The sequence below is a fragment of the Ambystoma mexicanum genome, chromosome 5p (genome assembly GCF_040938575.1).
Source record: "Ambystoma mexicanum isolate Mex_15411 chromosome 5p, UKY_AmexF1_1, whole genome shotgun sequence".
Taxonomy (NCBI): domain Eukaryota; kingdom Metazoa; phylum Chordata; class Amphibia; order Caudata; family Ambystomatidae; genus Ambystoma; species Ambystoma mexicanum.
In genome coordinates, this window is record NC_090930.1 from 471,996,379 (window position 1) to 472,014,198 (window position 17,820).

The following is a 17,820-nucleotide window of genomic DNA, read 5'->3' on the forward strand; positions in this document are numbered from 1 at the left end:
TTCTGTTCTGGATAAGTTGCAGAGGGCGGAGAGTGGAGGCAGGCAGATTAAGATAGAGGCTGTTACAGTAGTCCAGCCTTGAGAGAACCAGGGCTCGGGAGACAGTGAGCTTCTGGGGGAAGGAGAGGAAGGGAAGAATACCTCTGAGGAGTGCCAGCAGTGTGGATGAGAGACAGAATAGTATATCTGGGGACCTCTCACCACTGGAAATTGTTCAGAAGCATTCAGAAGCTGAGTCTCCACTCAAGAGTAACTGGAACTGCTGACCCTCGACGCCCAGCTGGAAGAAGAAGACTTGCTGCTGCATTTGCTTCGACCGATCCGAAGGCTGCCGTGTTCGTCGAGGACTGACCCGAGAGAGGACCTGGTAAGGCGCCCTCTTCCCGTGCTCCGAGGGACCATCGAGCACCGCTGAATCTTCGCCGAAGCTCCCTGGACGCCAGACATATCGAAAGGTTGCCGACCGGAGAAGGGGACTGCCGAGGAGACCGAAGTAAAGCACCCGGACCTCGACGCTGTCGAAGTCCATTGCCGTCGACCAGGGTTCGCAGGTCTGTGTAACCGCTGGAGGCCCGTCGAAGTTGTGTTGCCCAGCCGTGGGAACCACTTGACGCCGTGCCGACGACGACCGGAGCCGTCCGCTCCTTGCCTAAGAACATTCGAATCGAAGGACTCCCTCATCCGCACCGTCGACCGCTTTATCCTGCCGGAGAAAGTCGAGGACGACCAACGCGCCGAGGAGAATCCGCCGGTGGGTTTCCCGCCACCTCATGACCCCAAAGACTCGAGCGACTCGACGCCCTTGCTGGGCCACCGTCATTCACAATCTTTGCGGTCCAGAACTAGTGTCGCCGAGGTGCCCCGCACGCCTCTTCCTCGCAGGACGCCGACGTCTCGACGCCGACGAGCACCGCTCGGATCGAAGCCTGCCGCCTCATCGACGCCGTTCTACCCTGTTTGTTGTCGGACGTTCGACGCCCCGTGTCTCCCGCTTGAAAGGGAAGGCATTCAAGAAGGGCCGTCGATTCCCCGACACCGAACACCGAGTTCCTCGACGCTTCTCGACGCCTCTCGACGATCCGTGACTCCTGCTTTAAAGGGGGTCATTCAAGAAGGATCTGTCGACGCCTCTTCGAAGAACTCGACTCCACCAGGTACATTGGGGGGGTAAAAACATTGTGGGAGAGAATAAGACTATTGAACAATATATGGACTGGGCTTGTGTTATATCTCTTTATTTTACAGGTTGCCCAGGTGGGGGGATCTCCACACAGAACTGTGTCCAGTAGCAAGGGCCAGTCTTCTGCCTATTGTTTCAACCCTCTGGTATCTCTCCTCTCTCTATTGCTGGTTTCCTTCTTATTGATCTGCGTGCCATTTCTACAGTATTGTGAATGCACTGTTATGAGGTCTAATATTAGTGGTACCACTTTAGAATTGTAGATATTTACCATTATTGGTTTTCCTGAGCACAAAGTGCGTTGTTGTGATAAGTGTACATACCCTTGAATATTAATTATATAAAGACTGTGTTTTCAGTAATACAGTGTGTGGACATTCCTTTGTGGGGGCTTGGGGATACACTGTACTTAAGAACCAGCCTGCATCACCTCCTGAGAAGCTAGGCCTTGATTGCTCGTCCATCGCTACCGTAATAGAGAATCTTGGCTGGGGTCCTCTGTGCCTCTCCTCTACCATATAGAGAGCGGAGGTACAGACCCCCCCCACCGGTCCTTACAAGCTGGTGGCAGCGGTGGGATGCTTATGGTTTTAAGACTCAGTGTATAACCGTGCCACTTACAAAATATCCACACTTTATTAGATTAAGGTTTGGGTGTGTTCCAAATAACTGCATTACAAGCAATGGAGCCCATTGCGAATGGTAAATTGACTAGGATGAGCTTAGAGGCTCTCCAGAGTGCTTGTGAAGCCAGGGAGTTAGACTTTGTGGATTAGTCTAGGGCTGAGCTGATAGCTGCCCTGGTGGACTACCAGACTGATGGTGAAACACTTGATGAAGGGGGAGATGCAACCAGTGAGGACTCTGCCCCTGGGGTTGTCGCTGAATCTGTTTCTGGGAATGCCACCATTCCTGCTGCCTCTGTTCCAAACCCCAGCAATTCCATGGAACTTGAGTTATTAAGGATGAAATTGGCCTTTGAATATCGCAAGTTGGAAATAGAAGCTGAGCTTAAGAAAGAGGAGCTGGCACAGCAAGTGGAACTCAAGAATAGGGATCTTGCGCTCAAAGACAAGGACACTGAATGTCAGAGAATCCAGCTAGAGAAAGCTAGAGTGGAGACTTCAGCTAAAACCAGTGAGAGTGTCAGGTCCCCAGCCACCAAGTTTATGAAAGACTTGGTTGGTGTGTTTTTGGAGGGTTCAGATATCCTACCAATGGATTGAAGCGTTTGAAATGGCTTGTGCAATTCATGATGTGGATAAAAGAGATTGGGCTAAGTGTTTGTTAAGCAGAGTGCCTCAAACTGGATATGACTGTATTCTGAAGCTGAGTGTGGAAGAAAGGGGTCAGTATGAGTGTATGAAGTCTGCTTTAATTGCCAAGTTTGGCAAGACACCTACCCAATATCTTAAAAGGTTCAGGGATTTTAAGAAAAGAGAGAATATGTCTTGGGTTGACTGGGTGAGTGCTGCACGCATGAACATGATGGGGTGGATTGATGGTTACAAGGTGAAAACTTTTGCTGAATTATCCCACCTGTTGTTTTTTGAGCATTTTTCTGAAGCCTGTTCACCAGAGCTGCGTCAGTATGTGGCTGACCAGAACATTTTGGACCCCTTTAAGCTGGCTAGGCTGGCTGACAAGTGGGTCTCCCACCGGGTGTCCCCTAAGGACTCCAGTGGGAAGGACAAGGACAAAGAAAAGGGGACCTCTCAGAAAGCTGAGGAGTCCCAAAAGCAATCACAGTCGGGTAAACCAAAACCTTCCTCTCCTAAGACCCAAAAACCTAGTGGGGATAAGTCATCTGTGGGTGGGAATAAGAGTAGTGGTCCACCTGCTGCAAAGCAGGCTCCCAGTGGTTCCAGTACCGTACCCCGCACTCCTGGCACTTGTTGGGACTGTGGGGCCCTGGATCACAAAAGGGGTGACTCCAAGTGTAAAGGTAAGGCACTTGGAGTACAGGCTGTCAGCCTGAGCTACCCTTACCCCATGCCTGAGGTGGAGGCCACTGTCCTCCCCTCCTCTACAGGAATCACCTTTGGTGCTCCTGTAGAGATTTCCTTAGTGTCCCTTGGGGCCTGGGACCAGTACGCAGAAGTACTGGCGACTATCCCGCAGAACACCCGTAGGTTTTTGAGAAGTGTCCTCTTGAATGGCCAGCCTTCTACTGGCTTGAGAGACACTGGGGCAAGCATGACAGTGGTGGACAGGACCCTGCTCAAGCCAGAGGACTATGCAAGTGCTCCTCTGAGAACCACCAGGTTAGCTGGTGGGCCTCCCAAATTATCGCCTGTAGCCTTAGTCACACTCATGATTGGAGACAAGACAGCAAAGCTTCCTGTCCTGGTTCAGGACAATGTCCCTGCTAACATTCTGTTAGGAAATGAGCTAGTAGAGTTGGGGTTGATCTCGGATGGTCTTCCCATGACTGCGGCTGCGGTCACTAGGTCACAGGTGACACCGGGTCTGGCTGTGAGTCAGGTACCCGAGCCAAAGGCGAGGCCTAGGGCAAGACGAAGGAAGACCAAGAAGGCCACCTCTGTGGGGGGAACACCTTCTCTTCCTGCTGTTCCGACAGCACCCATTGGGATCCATGCTCCGGACGGGATGGGTCCAGTGAAAAACCCAAACTCAACTCCTGAGGGAGACGAGACAGAAGACTCTCCTATGGGAGAGGTTCTCAACCCGGAGGATCATCCCGACCTTCAATGCTTGTTAGCTGAAGGGGGACCCTCCCGGGCAGACTTCTGTAAAGGACAGAGAGAGTGCCACTCTCTCGAGGGTCTGAGGAAACAGGCCCTGTCCCAGGCACAAGGTGAAGTGCCTAGGACATTCAAGATTTATTGGGAGAGTGAGCTCCTTTTTAGTGAGCCCACTAAGCCTGAACCTGGTGCCCTCAAGAGGTTGGTGGTACCCCAGGTTTACCGGCCCTTCCTGCTGCAGTTGGCGCATGAGGTGCCCTTGGCTGGTCATCTTGGTACCAAGAAGACTAAGCAGCGGCTCTCTGCCCACTTCTACTGGCCCCGGATGGGAGTAGAAGTGGAGTCCCACTGCAGGACCTGCCCAACTTGTCAGTTGTCTGGCAAGACTGGAGGCAGGGTCATTGCCCCACTGCAGCCATTGCCAGTGGTTGGCACACCGTTTGAGAGGGTGGGCATCGACATTGTCGGTCCCCTTGACCCTCCCACTTCCGGTGGACATCGGTTCATCCTGGTCTTGGTTGATCATGCCACCAGGTACCCTGAGGCTATACCCCTTCGGACTATTACTGCCAAGGTGGTTGCCAGGGCTCTCCTGGGCATTTTTACCCGTGTTGGATTCCCCAAGGAGGTTGTCTCTGACAGAGGATCCAACTTCATGTCTAGTTACATGAAGACCATGTGGAAAGAGTTTGGGGTAACCTACAAGTTCTCCACCTCTTACCACCCCCAGACCAATGGTCTGGTTGAGAGATTTAACAAAACTCTCAAGGGCATGCTAGGTGCTTTGGAAGAGCCCCTAAGGAGGAAATGGGATCTCCTCCTGCCATGCCTGCTGTTTGCTTACAGAGAGGTACCTCAAGAGGGTGTTGGTTTCAGCCCCTTTGAGTTACCCTTTGGACATCCCGTGAGGGGGCCCCTCGCCTTGATCAGAGAAGGCTTGGAAGCCACCCCTCCCGGTCCCGCCAAGCAAGTGGGGGACTATGTGTTAGGCCTCAGGCGGAGGATGACACAAATGATGGGTCAGGCAACAGCAAATCTCAAGGCCAGCCAGGAATTGAATAAGTACTGGCATGACCTTAAAGCTTCGCAAGTGGATTGGACTCCGGGGCAGGAAATCCTTGTGATGGAGCCTACAAAGCCTAGAGCTTTGGCTGATAAATGGACTGGACCCTTCCGGATAATCTCCAAGATGGGCGAAGTCAATTATCTGGTTGACATGGGTGCCTCTGGGGTAGCCCCTCAGGTATTCCATGTCAACAGGCTCAAGCCTTTCCACAGGCGAGCAGAGGTCTCATGTCTCTTGCTAGCTTCAGGGCAAGAAGAGGATGAGAGTGAGCCCCTTCCTGATTTTCTGCATAGCAACCCTCAGGATGGCTCAGTGGAGGGAGTGCGTCTCTCTCCTGATTTGACAACAGAGCAGCAGAGGGCCTGCAGGGCTTTGCTCCAGCAGTATGCCTCTCTGTTTTCACTGACACCGGGCCTTACACCGTGGTGTAAGCACGAAATTGACACTGGTGACAGTGTGCCTGTCAAAAGCAGGTGCTACCGTATGTCAGATACCGTCAAGAACCACATCCAGGCTGAGGTCGCCAAGATGTTGGATCTGGGTGTTATTGAACCCTCAACCAGTCCCTGGTCCAGTCCAGTGGTCCTTGTCCCCAAGGCAAGTTCCCAGGCGGGTACCAAGGATTGGAGGTTCTGTGTGGACTACCGAGGAGTCAATGCCGTCACCAAAACTGACGCGCACCCATTGCCCAGGGCTGATGAGCTCGTGGACACCATAGGTGCTGCCAAATTTGTGAGCACCTTTGACCTTACCTCAGGCTATTGGCAAATAGCTCTGACGGACCATGCCAAGGAAAAGACGGCTTTCTCAACACCTGAGGGACTCTACCAGTTTAGGGTCATGCCTTTTGGGTTGAAGAATGCCCCTGCCACCTTCCAGAGATTGGTCAACCATGCGCTCAGTGGGCTGGAAGCCTTTTGTGTGGCTTACTTAGACGACATTGCCGTCTACAGTTCCACCTGGGAAGAGCATTTGACACATCTGGATAAGGTGTTGCAGGCCTTGAAAAGGGCTAACCTCACTATCAAGGCCACCAAGTGCCAGATAGCTCAGGGGAAAGTTACCTATCTTGGTCATGAGGTAGGAGGGGGTCAAATCCAACCTCTCTCCAGTAAGGTACAGGACGTACAGAACTGGGAGACTCCCACTACTCAAACCCAGGTGAGAGCCTTTTTGGGCCTCACTGGGTACTATCGCAATTTCATGGCAGACTATGGAACCATAGCTGCACCCCTGACAGCTCTAACTTCGCCCAAACAGCCTAGGAAGGTTAATTGGACCGAAGACTGTCAGAGGGCCTTTGAGGGCTTGAAAGAAAGTCTGTGTAGGGCACCTGTGTTGTGTGCGCCTGACTACAGCCGACCCTTTATCATCCAGACGGATGCCTGCGACACCGGAATTGGAGCTGTCTTGTCCCAGTTAGATGACAAAGGGAGAGAACATCCTATCATATTCATCAGTAGACAACTCAAGGGTAGAGAACTTAAGTGGGCTACTGTTGAAAAGGAGTGTTTTAGCATAGTTTGGAGCCTTAGGCGTTTTAGGCCCTACCTTACGGGGTCCACCTTCAAGGTCCAAACAGATCATAAGCCCCTGAAGTGGCTTATGCAGATGAAGGGTGAGAATCCGAAATTGCTCAGGTGGTCCATTAGCCTGCAAGGGCTAGACTTCACCATAGAGCACAGACCAGGGAAGAGTCACGATAATGCAGATGGCCTTTCCAGAAGGTATGTTGACCGTCTGGATGAGGGTGTCTATACCGTGGGAGATTAGGCACCCTCCACCTCAGTCTGGGGGGGGCGACTGTGATGCTGGAAATGCATCAGAGGGACAGGGCCTCTGAATCCTTGTCCTTTACTGTTTTTTATCGTGTGTTCTGTCGTGTTTTCTGCCCAGGAGTCCATGTGGGACTCCTGGCAGTGCAGCTCTCTTTTGGTTTGGTGAACAGACCCATGGGATACCCTTATGGCACCCATGGGTAGGGGTACAACCCTGTGCCCCTAGTGTATGTTTTTGGGCACCTGTGGGTAGCCCACAGAGCAGGGTATGGGCTGGTGGCAGCTCCATGCTGAAATTGACAGGTGCTCTGGGTGTCCTCCATTTTGGGATACCCAGGCCCTGCCATTGGAATCAGTTGATTCCTGATGGAAAACAAGATGGCCCCTGTGGCCTCTTGCTTTCTATTGCCTCTTACCTTGTTTTCCCAAAGTCCTGGGAAGCCCTGACTCTGTCCCTTCCCCCTGACTGGCTGTTGGGTGGAAGTTCCATATATGGTGTTGTTGTGAAGGCCCAGCTAGACTGACTGGAGCCTTCCCATTCACTGTATGTTGTGGGTACCTCCTGTGGGTGGGACTTGGGTGAAGGGAGTGGGTGACCAATATACACTCCTTGTTGTGGTTGTCTGGTTTCTGGCATGTGAGACAAAGACTGAGACAGCCCTGCCCGAAACTGGCCTGAATGCAGTGTGTAGTGTTGAATGGCTGGGTACTTGTCCCAATCCACATTCCTTGTTGTGAGTGTCTGAAAGGGAGGAGTGTGGCCTGAATGCACTGTGTGCCTGATTGGCTGACTGACTGCATGAATGCCCTTCTGTGTGATTGGCTGCTGTGTGTGTGCCAGCAGTGTGGATGAGAGACAGAATAGTATATCTGGGGAACTCTCACCACTGGAAATTGTTCAGAAGCATTCAGAAGCTGAGTCTCCACTCAAGAGTAACTGGAACTGCTGACCCTCGACGCCCAGCTGGAAGAAGAAGACTTGCTGCTGCATTTGCTTCGACCGATCCGAAGGCTGCCATGTTCGTCGAGGACTGACCCGAGAGAGGACCTGGTAAGGCGCCCTCTTCCCGTGCTCCGAGGGACCATCGAGCACCGCTGAATCTTCGCCGAAGCTCCCTGGATGCCAGACCATCGAAAGGTTGCCGACCGGAGAAGGGGACTGCCGAGGAGACCGAAGTAAAGCACCCGGACCTCGACGCTGTCGAAGTCCATTGCCGTCGACCAGGGTTCGCAGGTCTGTGTAACCGCTGGAGGCCCGTCGAAGTTGTGTTGCCCAGCCGTGGGAACCACTTGACGCCGTGCCGCCGACGACCGGAGCCGTCCGCTCCTTGCCTAAGAACATTCGAATCGAAGGACTCCCTCGTCCGCACCGTCGACCGCTTTATCCTGCCGGAGAAAGTCGAGGACGACCAACGCGCCGAGGAGAATCCGCCGATGGGTTTCCCGCCACCTCACGACCCCAAAGACTCGAGCGACTCGACGCCCTTGCTGGGCCACCGTCATTCACAATCTTTGCGGTCCAGAACTAGTGTCGCCGAGGTGCCCCGCACGCCTCTTCCTCGCAGGACGCCGACGTCTCGACGCCGACGAGCACCGCTCGGATCGAAGCCTGCCGCCTCATCGACGCCGTTCTACCCTGTTTGTTGTCGGACGTTCGACGCCCCGTGTCTCCCGCTTGAAAGGGAAGGCATTCAAGAAGGGCCGTCGATTCCCCGACACCGAACACCGAGTTCCTCGACGCTTCTCGACGCCTCTCGACGATCCGTGACTCCTGCTTTAAAGGGGGTCATTCAAGAAGGATCTGTCGACGCCTCTTCGAAGAACTCGACTCCACCAGGTACATTGGGGGGGGAAAAACATTGTGGGAGAGAATAAGACTATTGAACAATATATGGACTGGGCTTGTGTTATATCTCTTTATTTTACAGGTTGCCCAGGTGGGGGGATCTCCACACAGAACTGTGTCCAGTAGCAAGGGCCAGTCTTCTGCCTATTGTTTCAACCCTCTGGTATCTCTCCTCTCTCTATTGCTGGTTTCCTTCTTATTGATCTGCATGCCATTTCTACAGTATTGTGAATGCACTGTTATGAGGTCTAATATTAGTGGTACCACTTTAGAATTGTAGATATTTACCATTATTGGTTTTCCTGAGCACAAAGTGCGTTGTTGTGATAAGTGTACATACCCTTGAATATTAATTATATAAAGACTGTGTTTTCAGTAATACAGTGTGTGGACATTCCTTTGTGGGGGCTTGGGGATACACTGTACTTAAGAACCAGCCTGCATCACCTCCTGAGAAGCTAGGCCTTGATTGCTCGTCCATCGCTACCGTAATAGAGAATCTTGGCTGGGGTCCTCTGTGCCTCTCCTCTACCATATAGAGAGCGGAAGTACAGACCCCCCCACCGGTCCTTACAATCCCCACCTCCAGACCCCGTCTCTGGTGCTTGCACGGCCTCCTCCTCCACCAAACCCCCCACCAACCTGGATGACTCCGTGCCATCTTCCCCTGTTGGGCCCTGTGGGGTCCCAGCTGCCCCTTCTGCTGCCGAGGAGTCCAACTCCAACCTCCGCCTCTTGGACCTCCCCCCGGCAGCTGCGGCCTAGGACGCGGCACCGGACTCCTCACTCCCCGACGAGATGACAACCTGGGAGGGGAGCCGGGCCTTGCGTCTCCGGCTGGCGGTCGTATCCCCGCCGCTGTGCTCCACAGCACCTTCTCCGCCCTCTTCATCAGTTGACGCTGCAGACAGGGAGAAACAAAACACAGGCATCAGGGCACTGTACAATGGACACATACACACATGACAGTTGTACATGAGTGGCATTGGCAAACCTCAGACATGTCATCACAATCCCCAACACACATGTCATTACAACTCGCACACATGAGCCATACCACAGCCATATCGCAACTGCCACCACCATCCATACACATACAACAGCATGAGCAGCCAAAGGTGAGCCGGACATCACATGCAACACAGGAAGTGCACCACACATGTACACACACCACCACACTTGCATGCATGTGTACACCTCTGCCAACTGTCGCACTGTTCCGACGGGCATCCATGTCACATCTGCCAATCAGGCTTCCACATACCGCTGTCACATGCATCCATGTTGCATCACTGTTGCACCCTTGTCAAATACACACACATGCACATGTACACAGTGCTGATACATGCAGCCGAAAACAACATACATGCGTGACATCACGGACATGTCTACTTACATACACATTCATCCAAACATGTGTGCCCACACAACTGCATATGGCATGCAAGCCTACACACACAAGCACCATCCATGTCTCACACATTACAGCCCTCGCATGTGTCAGCCCCACGGCCCTGTACACCCCCACCCATACTCGACCCCATACAAACAGATGTGCAACCTGCACACTACTGAATAATCACCACACGCACTGCTCACAATCAGGATGCATTTACACTCACCGCTCGACTCCAGACGGGTCTGCTTCTCAAGGACCTGGACGTGGAGCACTGGGGATATGGTTCCAGGACCCTCATCTGTTCTTCCGACAAGTGGCCCCGGCGCCCCTTGGCATCTGCTGCCTTCAAGAGGCGCCGGGCCTTGTTCAGGGTCCTGGACCTGAAGTCCTCCCAGCGCTTCCTGACATGTTGTAAGTCGCGGACTGCCACCCCCTCCGCGTTGATGGCAGTCACGATGTCAGTCCAGATCCGAGTCCGTCCTTCCTTGTCGGCGCGGAAACTTCCGAAGAGGGCATCATACTGCCCCAGGACTTGCTCCACCAGGACACCAACTTCGGTGGCACTGAAGCTGGTGCCCCTCTGCCTCTCTGGCCGGGGGTTGTCAGTGGACACAGATGGTGTTTGCCCCGACATGACAACCCCAGAGGCAGGAGTGGGTGGGCAACTCGGTCCTGGGGCTGGGCTGTGGAGCAATGGAATCCCAGTCGGGAGTCTTCGGTTCCAGCAGGGATGGTCACAGCAACAGCACCCCTGGCTGATGTGCAGGCAGCAAATGGCAGGGCACGTGGGCAGCAGGCAGTCAGGCAGCAGCAGATGGCAGGTGGGAGCGTGCTCGGGGCTCTCGGAGGCAGTAGTTCGGCCTTCTGGGCAGGAGCGTGGTCTTCCGTGTGCTTACGCGTGGCCAGCTTGATACGGAGTGATTTGGCACGTGAAAAATCTGCACGTCAGCGTGTAATTCGAGGAAAGGCCGCTAGCGCGTAAGCGCGTCTGCACGCATACGCATTTTCATTGAACAGAAGGCCCCTCAAGCGCAATCGCCCCTGTGACGTGACGCGTACAGACGTGCCTGGGCATTTCAGCGCGCGTGAAAAACTGCACGTCCGCGTGTAATACGAGGAAAGGGCCCATGCGCGTAAGCGCGCGTGAAAAACTGCACGTCCGCGTGTAATACGAGGAAAGGCCCTTAGCGCGTATGCACGGCAGCACGCATATGCGATTTCATTGGACCAAAGGCCCTTAGCGCGTGAGCGCGTCTGTGATGTGACGCGCGCAGGTGTTTCCCTCATTGCACGTGATGACAGAACACACGTGGATTTCCACCAATCGCGTGTGAAAGTTCCCGGCACCCCGGAACACACGTACCCAGGCTAATCGCGTGTGGAACTTCCCGCGCACCCCGAAACACACGTACCCAGGCCAATTGCGTGTACGCTCACTCCCCTCCGATCACACGCGATGACACTCGGACCGTATCCGAATACGGGAAACCCGCGCATGGCAAAAGACGTGCACAGGCGTCAACGCGTCTGCCACACGAAGGCAGGCGGAAGCGTCCCCGCGCACAGCATAAAAGTGCGCGCAAACAACAAACGCGTATATACAGGTACGATGAATGCCGCATTTGTCGCTGCACTGATCGTGGGACACCGCAGGAGGAGGAGAATAGCCAGGGCACGCATTTTCGCACCACGGACAAGCCTTTTTGGGATGCCTGACGACCAGGTCTATGGCAGGTATAGGTTTCCACCCCATATCATCCTAGACCTGGTCAGGGAGTGGGAAGATGACCTCACATCCCCCACCCTTTGCTCCCAAGCATTGAGCCCCTTGGAGAAGCTGCTCAATGTCCTGCATTTTTTGGCCACTGGGTCATTTCAGCGGACCACTGCCATAGTGGGGGGGGTCTCACAGTCCACGCAGTCACGCTGCCTACACCAGGTACTGGCAATCATGACAGTGCGCCCCTCAGTCCGCAGGCACATATACATGCCCAGAACACCCGCAGAAAGGCAGGCCGTTGTCCTGGATTTTTTCAGGGTGGCACACTTCCACAAAGTGCTCGGTGCCATAGATTGCACCCATGTGGCCCTACGTCCACCTAGGGCCATTGAGCACATCTACCGAAACCGCAAGCACTGGCATTCCAGCAATGTACAGGTGGTATGTGATGCAAAGGGAATCATCACCTCTGTCTATGCAAACTACCCTGGCTCCACCCATGACAGTTTCATATACAGAATGTCCGCCCTGAGCCGGGCCCTGGAAGCTGGGCAGCATGGCGACACATGGCTCCTAGGTCAGTACAAATGCCCTTGCACATGCATGCAAGTCACACACAGACAAATATCCAAACCCTAATAATCTCAACTATTATCACCTCCCCAGGGGACAGTGCCTACCCTCTGAGCAACCACATGATGACGCCAATCTGGAACCCCACCACACCACCCCAGGTAAGATACAACGCCGCCCATATTGCAACCAGGGGCATAGTGGAGCGCACATTCGTAGTGCTCAAGTCACGTTTCCGCTCCCTTGACCGCTCTGGTGGGCAACTACTCTATGCACCACCAGTAGTGTGCAGGATCATGTGTCCTGCACAATGTTGCAACACGGCAGGGTGTCCCGGTGGACATGGTGGTGCCCCCACATCCCCAACCACAGGCACAGGCGCTGCCCATGGGAGGGGACAGGGCACGTGGCGAGGAAGCCCGGACCCAGCTTGTGGCGACATTTTTCACCTAAACTCCCACCCCTGCGGAGTGCACACAGGCCTGGCACATACCAGGTGACAATCGATGATGACAATGAGACAGTTAACTCTCACAACCCTACCACCCTGAGAAAGTTGCCATGGAAGTGCCACATCGTCTGCATCCCTAGCTACTTAAACACAAGCTATCCTGTGTGACCAAAAGGCACACATATGACATATGACATGATATGGGCCATACACAAGTATTCCAAGGCGCAATGAGGCAGGGAGGGGGGAACAAGGGAACACAGAGAACGGTACTACTAGGCCAGGTGTCATTGGGATCGTGCAAGTGCAGGGGTAGGGGGAATGGGAAAAGTGCAAGGGGAAGGGTGGGGGGGGAGTCCAGTACAGGGGAAGTAGCCCAAAAAAACAATACATAGGTCGCCTGGTGGCAACTACAAAGGTAAGTGCAGACAAGTGCTGGGAAGGGAGGGCTGTAGGGATAGAGAGACAGTACTGCAGTGCAGGGGTTGCCAGGGAGGCAGTGCAAGTGGAGAGTGGCTGGGCCAGGGACCGAGGTCGGTGAGAGTGGCCCAGTTGCAGCTCCTGTGCAGTTCCAGTGGAGAATTCTGCAAGGGAGAGGCAGACAGTAAGCAGAAGCAAAGAGGAAGGTCTTGAGGTGCTTCCAGAACTGGAGATGATTCCCCTCAAGTTCAAGTCAGGCCGGAAGTCTGTTCCAGGGGGAGGGCCCTGCTGCGGAGAGAAATCTACCCCCAGCTAGTTGCTCTGAGAAGCGGATGACCCGGACATGCAAGGTGTGCATCACACACACCTGCAAACCAGGCCATGGCCATCACTGTCATGTCACTCAAACCCTCCCAAACATCAACATGACATGGCACGCAATACCCATACACCAACGCAGTAACGATAAGGTACACATTGCCATGTCCTAAATGCACAGTGGCATCGGACACTGCTGCCTGACCCGGAATCAGATGAAATGACAGACCAACAACCTCCCACCCAAAATAAGTCATTTCCAAATGCATTACAACAGTCGTAGACGTAACATCACAATGAATGCCTGTCTACATGCACATTATTGCAAAATCAACACTGCAGCTCATGTGTGCAGTGTCCTACTCCTGCATCACACTGCTCAGCGCACAGCACAGTGAACAGCCATTGTGTGTGATGCACACCCTGAGCATCACATCTAAGTGACAGACCACGTCAAACATCAAATTAGGCATGTACTGGATCCATGATCGGTCACAGAACATGTGCTGCCGGGACGCAGTGGGCACCAGAAGGCAAACAGTGTACACGTGGATATGCAAGGGTGGGAGTACATGTAGTGCATCAGAGTGCAAGTGTGCGGTTCTGCAAGGACATGCACTCCACATATGCATGTGCACTCAAGTGACCATCAGTGTTCCCTACACATCACATGTGAACATCCACCATGTGTACACTCCAGCATGTCAAACCACAACTATCCCCTCGCACCTGAAAGGAAAACACAACACATGAACAGGCATTGATCAGCAGAACACAACATGTACATAGGATACCACCATTACAATGTCAGAGTTCCCATCACACTGCAGGGCAAGGCAACTATCAACAACAACCCCCCCCCTCACAAATGACCATGACCCACTGAACAACTGCACCTGGGTCATGGAGTCTCCAAACCTCAATTCCACCTGGCCACAGGATCACCTTTACCCTTCGTCACCATCTCCCACCTTGTGTGTAAAAAGATGCCTGAACCCTCAGAATCCACACTCATTCCCAAAATCACAAAATCCAAGGCATATAAACAAACCCGAACACCCTCCAGTAGATGACTTGACATAGCAGTACCTCACAAAGGCCAAGTACTACCACAATGATGCAGCAACCAAGGTAGCACAGCAAAACAATGTCACGACAGGATGTGAGACATGTGTGGTACATGACATAGGATGATGCACCATGAATGGATGTGTACTGTCACAGGTCCCCTGTACAGGCGCGGGAGTGTCACGAAACAACCACCCCCACCATGTCCCGGGTGCCTGCAAGGTCAAACTCACACAGGCCCCTGAGACCCTGGTGGGGAATGAGGTTCAGGGATATGCAGTCGGGACAGGTGTTGACACACTGGATGACTGGAATGAGCGGCAGGAGAGGGGAGGAGGAATGACACATGAAACTAGGGAATGCACGAAAATGTACAACCTGCATGAACACATACACAATCCAAACAAACTTGGACATCATTGTCATGGCCTTCTGTAGTCCAGGCTCAGGAGGGTACGAACCAACCACCCCCTCTAGGGTTTTGGCGCCTGCAAGTTCGGGGCTTACACAGGCATCCGCAACCCCAGTGGGGAAAGAGGGTCAGGGAACGTTGCTTGGATAGGCACGGGAAGCAGGAACACCGGGTAGAGGGTACAGGTTTCAAAATTGCATAGGATCACGGGTGATTAGGGAGAAAATAACATACCAAATTGAACCACACATACATCCATGCATCAGTACACTCCCCAGCAAGCCTATGCAGAGCAGTTCGTAAGAAAAACAACAAGACACTTAGCTCTGGTTTTGAGTGCTGGCCTCCTGCCTGAGCACTCTCAGGTCCGGTTACAGGAGCACTGCAATGATGCAAAGAGAGACACAGTGAACAACCAGAACGTGCCAATTGCACAAAAACACAACACCAAACATGCCCCATAGCAACAGACTACTCTACAAACAGACAATCTGTGGTTGATGCTTCGTACCCATATATAACATCACCCCTGTGACGGGTCATACACAGTCAATGCAGTAAGGCAGCCGCTGCTGGGTGCGTGGCAAATGGAACACCAATGTGTCACAATTCACACAACATGCAATGTTACCTGGGTAAGCAGACAGACCCATATAGCAAGCCATGACTACAGAGCAAATTGCGTACCACCATGACCGAAACAAAGTTGGCAGTGCATTTATCATGAAGTACGTGGAAAAGACATGCACTGCACCCGAGTATGTCCCTTGCTGTATGTCCCTGTGAGCTGCCCCTTTCCATGTCTCGGAAGGCTACATGGTTGATACAAGTGCCTCAATGGACCTTGGTGTACCGCAGGGTATGTGCCACTGCCCCTGCAAGTGTCCCAGACAACCCTACTATCAGCAGCCATCAGTCCACAAACACATCTGAGCTGCATTGTGTGCTTCAACACCAATATTCGTCTAAGCTCACCCTCAGTGCTGTGACTAAGCCTGCATGTGCAACTCGCCTGGCGCAGGCTTTGCTGTGTCGTGGCCCCGCTGTGATGCTCACCTTGCCTGGAGTTCCTTGGAACATGTCAGCAGTTCTAGGATGTGGGTCTGCAATCACTGTGCCTCTGCTTCTGCACACATGTGCATGTGGGCACCAACAAACGGGTCCAGAATTCCGTCGTCCAATGGGCCATGTCTGCTGGCAAAGGTGCTCTGGAGGCTCATCCCCCTGCAGAAAGGGCATGAAACACATGATTAATGCTTCAAAGTCATCTGTGTGTGTCTCATCAGGCATCTCATTACTTGACCACGTCAGAGAGTCACATCAAAAATCACACCTTCAGTCCGTCTTTCACCTCCAAAGTGTGGAACACTATCTACAGCATGAATTGCAACAAGCACATGTACAGGAAAGATATGAAACATACTACACAATGCATAGCAATCAATGTCCACATTAATCATGACACACCCCATCTAGCAAAAGCTGAACAGTGGACAATGACACCTAAATCATCCCCACTAGGGGTGTCAACACAAGTCACACAGCACCAGACATGCCACAGATATGACAGTCCAAAGCCCTTGTGTAAAATGCTGTAACACCGAACCATCCTTGCGAGCCCATGGATAAGGGAGGCAGGAGTGGCATATGTGAGTCAAGGAACCCAAGCAGCAAACACATACACAAGACAACCATGAAGGGCCCAGCTGGAACAGACAGTGGATGCCTTCAAAAGCCACAAAGCACCGCACCGTCACATGAAAGCACAATAGACTAGCAATTTTAAACCAAATCAACTATTAACTAATTACACTAACTATGGAAAACCTACATTACCGATTTAAACTAACTATCAAACAGAAACTTAACTAACTAAACTAAAAGAAAAATCAAAAATGGCCACATACGACCTGGGGGGGAGGGGAGGCACCCAGGAGGGGGGAGGTACAGGGTGCTGCTCAACATCCACATGCGATGATGCTGAGCCAAAAAAAAATCCTCCATGGGCTCAACGCCTGCACAGCACGACCTATGTGGGAGATAGATGGTCGTCCGAGTCTGGCTCATCCTGGAAAGGAGGACGTGGCACAGAAGCCTGGCCACGCCTAGCCGCAGCTTGCCCCTCGTCGGCAGCAAGTCTGCCGGACGGGTGAGCCTGGTTCTGTGTGGCGATGTGACGTAGGTCTGCATGCAGAACCTCCCGTGATACACGTGCTTCCTCTTGCAAGGTAGCACGTGTAACACGGAGTTCCTCCTGCAAGGCCTGGCTGGACAACCGCTGCACCTCCCGGCAAGCCTGTAGCTCAGCCGAGATGGTACGCTCAAGCTGTGCAAACCTCTCCTCTGCCTGCTGCCTCTGGGACATCATAAGGACACCCAGAGTGGATCTGAGGGAAGCATACTCCTCCCTCAGGGCATCCATGTGCGCCTCTGCGTGAGCAGCAATTGCTTGACGCAGAGACGACATTTCAGCCTGGCGTGCCCTGTCTGAGGCCGCCATGCCCAGCCTGAGCGAGCGGGCCGTGGACCGTGCCGCCTGCTGCTGGAGAAGCACCTGCCTAGCAGTGGGGAGCACAGATCGGGCCACACGCTCCATGCTCTCAGCGATGTTCTCCATTGCTGCCCCCTGCCGTTCGGAATTGGCAGTTATGTCTTGCTCCCACTCAGTATACAGCGGTTACGCGCGGTGACCGCGTTGCCGGGATTGACCCCTGCGGGACCCAAGGACCGGGGGTCCTTGCTGTGTTGGCACCGCCTGCGGCTGCACGACTACATGCCCCCGTCGACGTGATGTCCCAGGCACATCAGTGACTGGTGTGGAGGGTGACCCTGCTTCCCGATCCACCACGGGCGTAGGAACCAAGACTGTCTGATCCCTCAATGC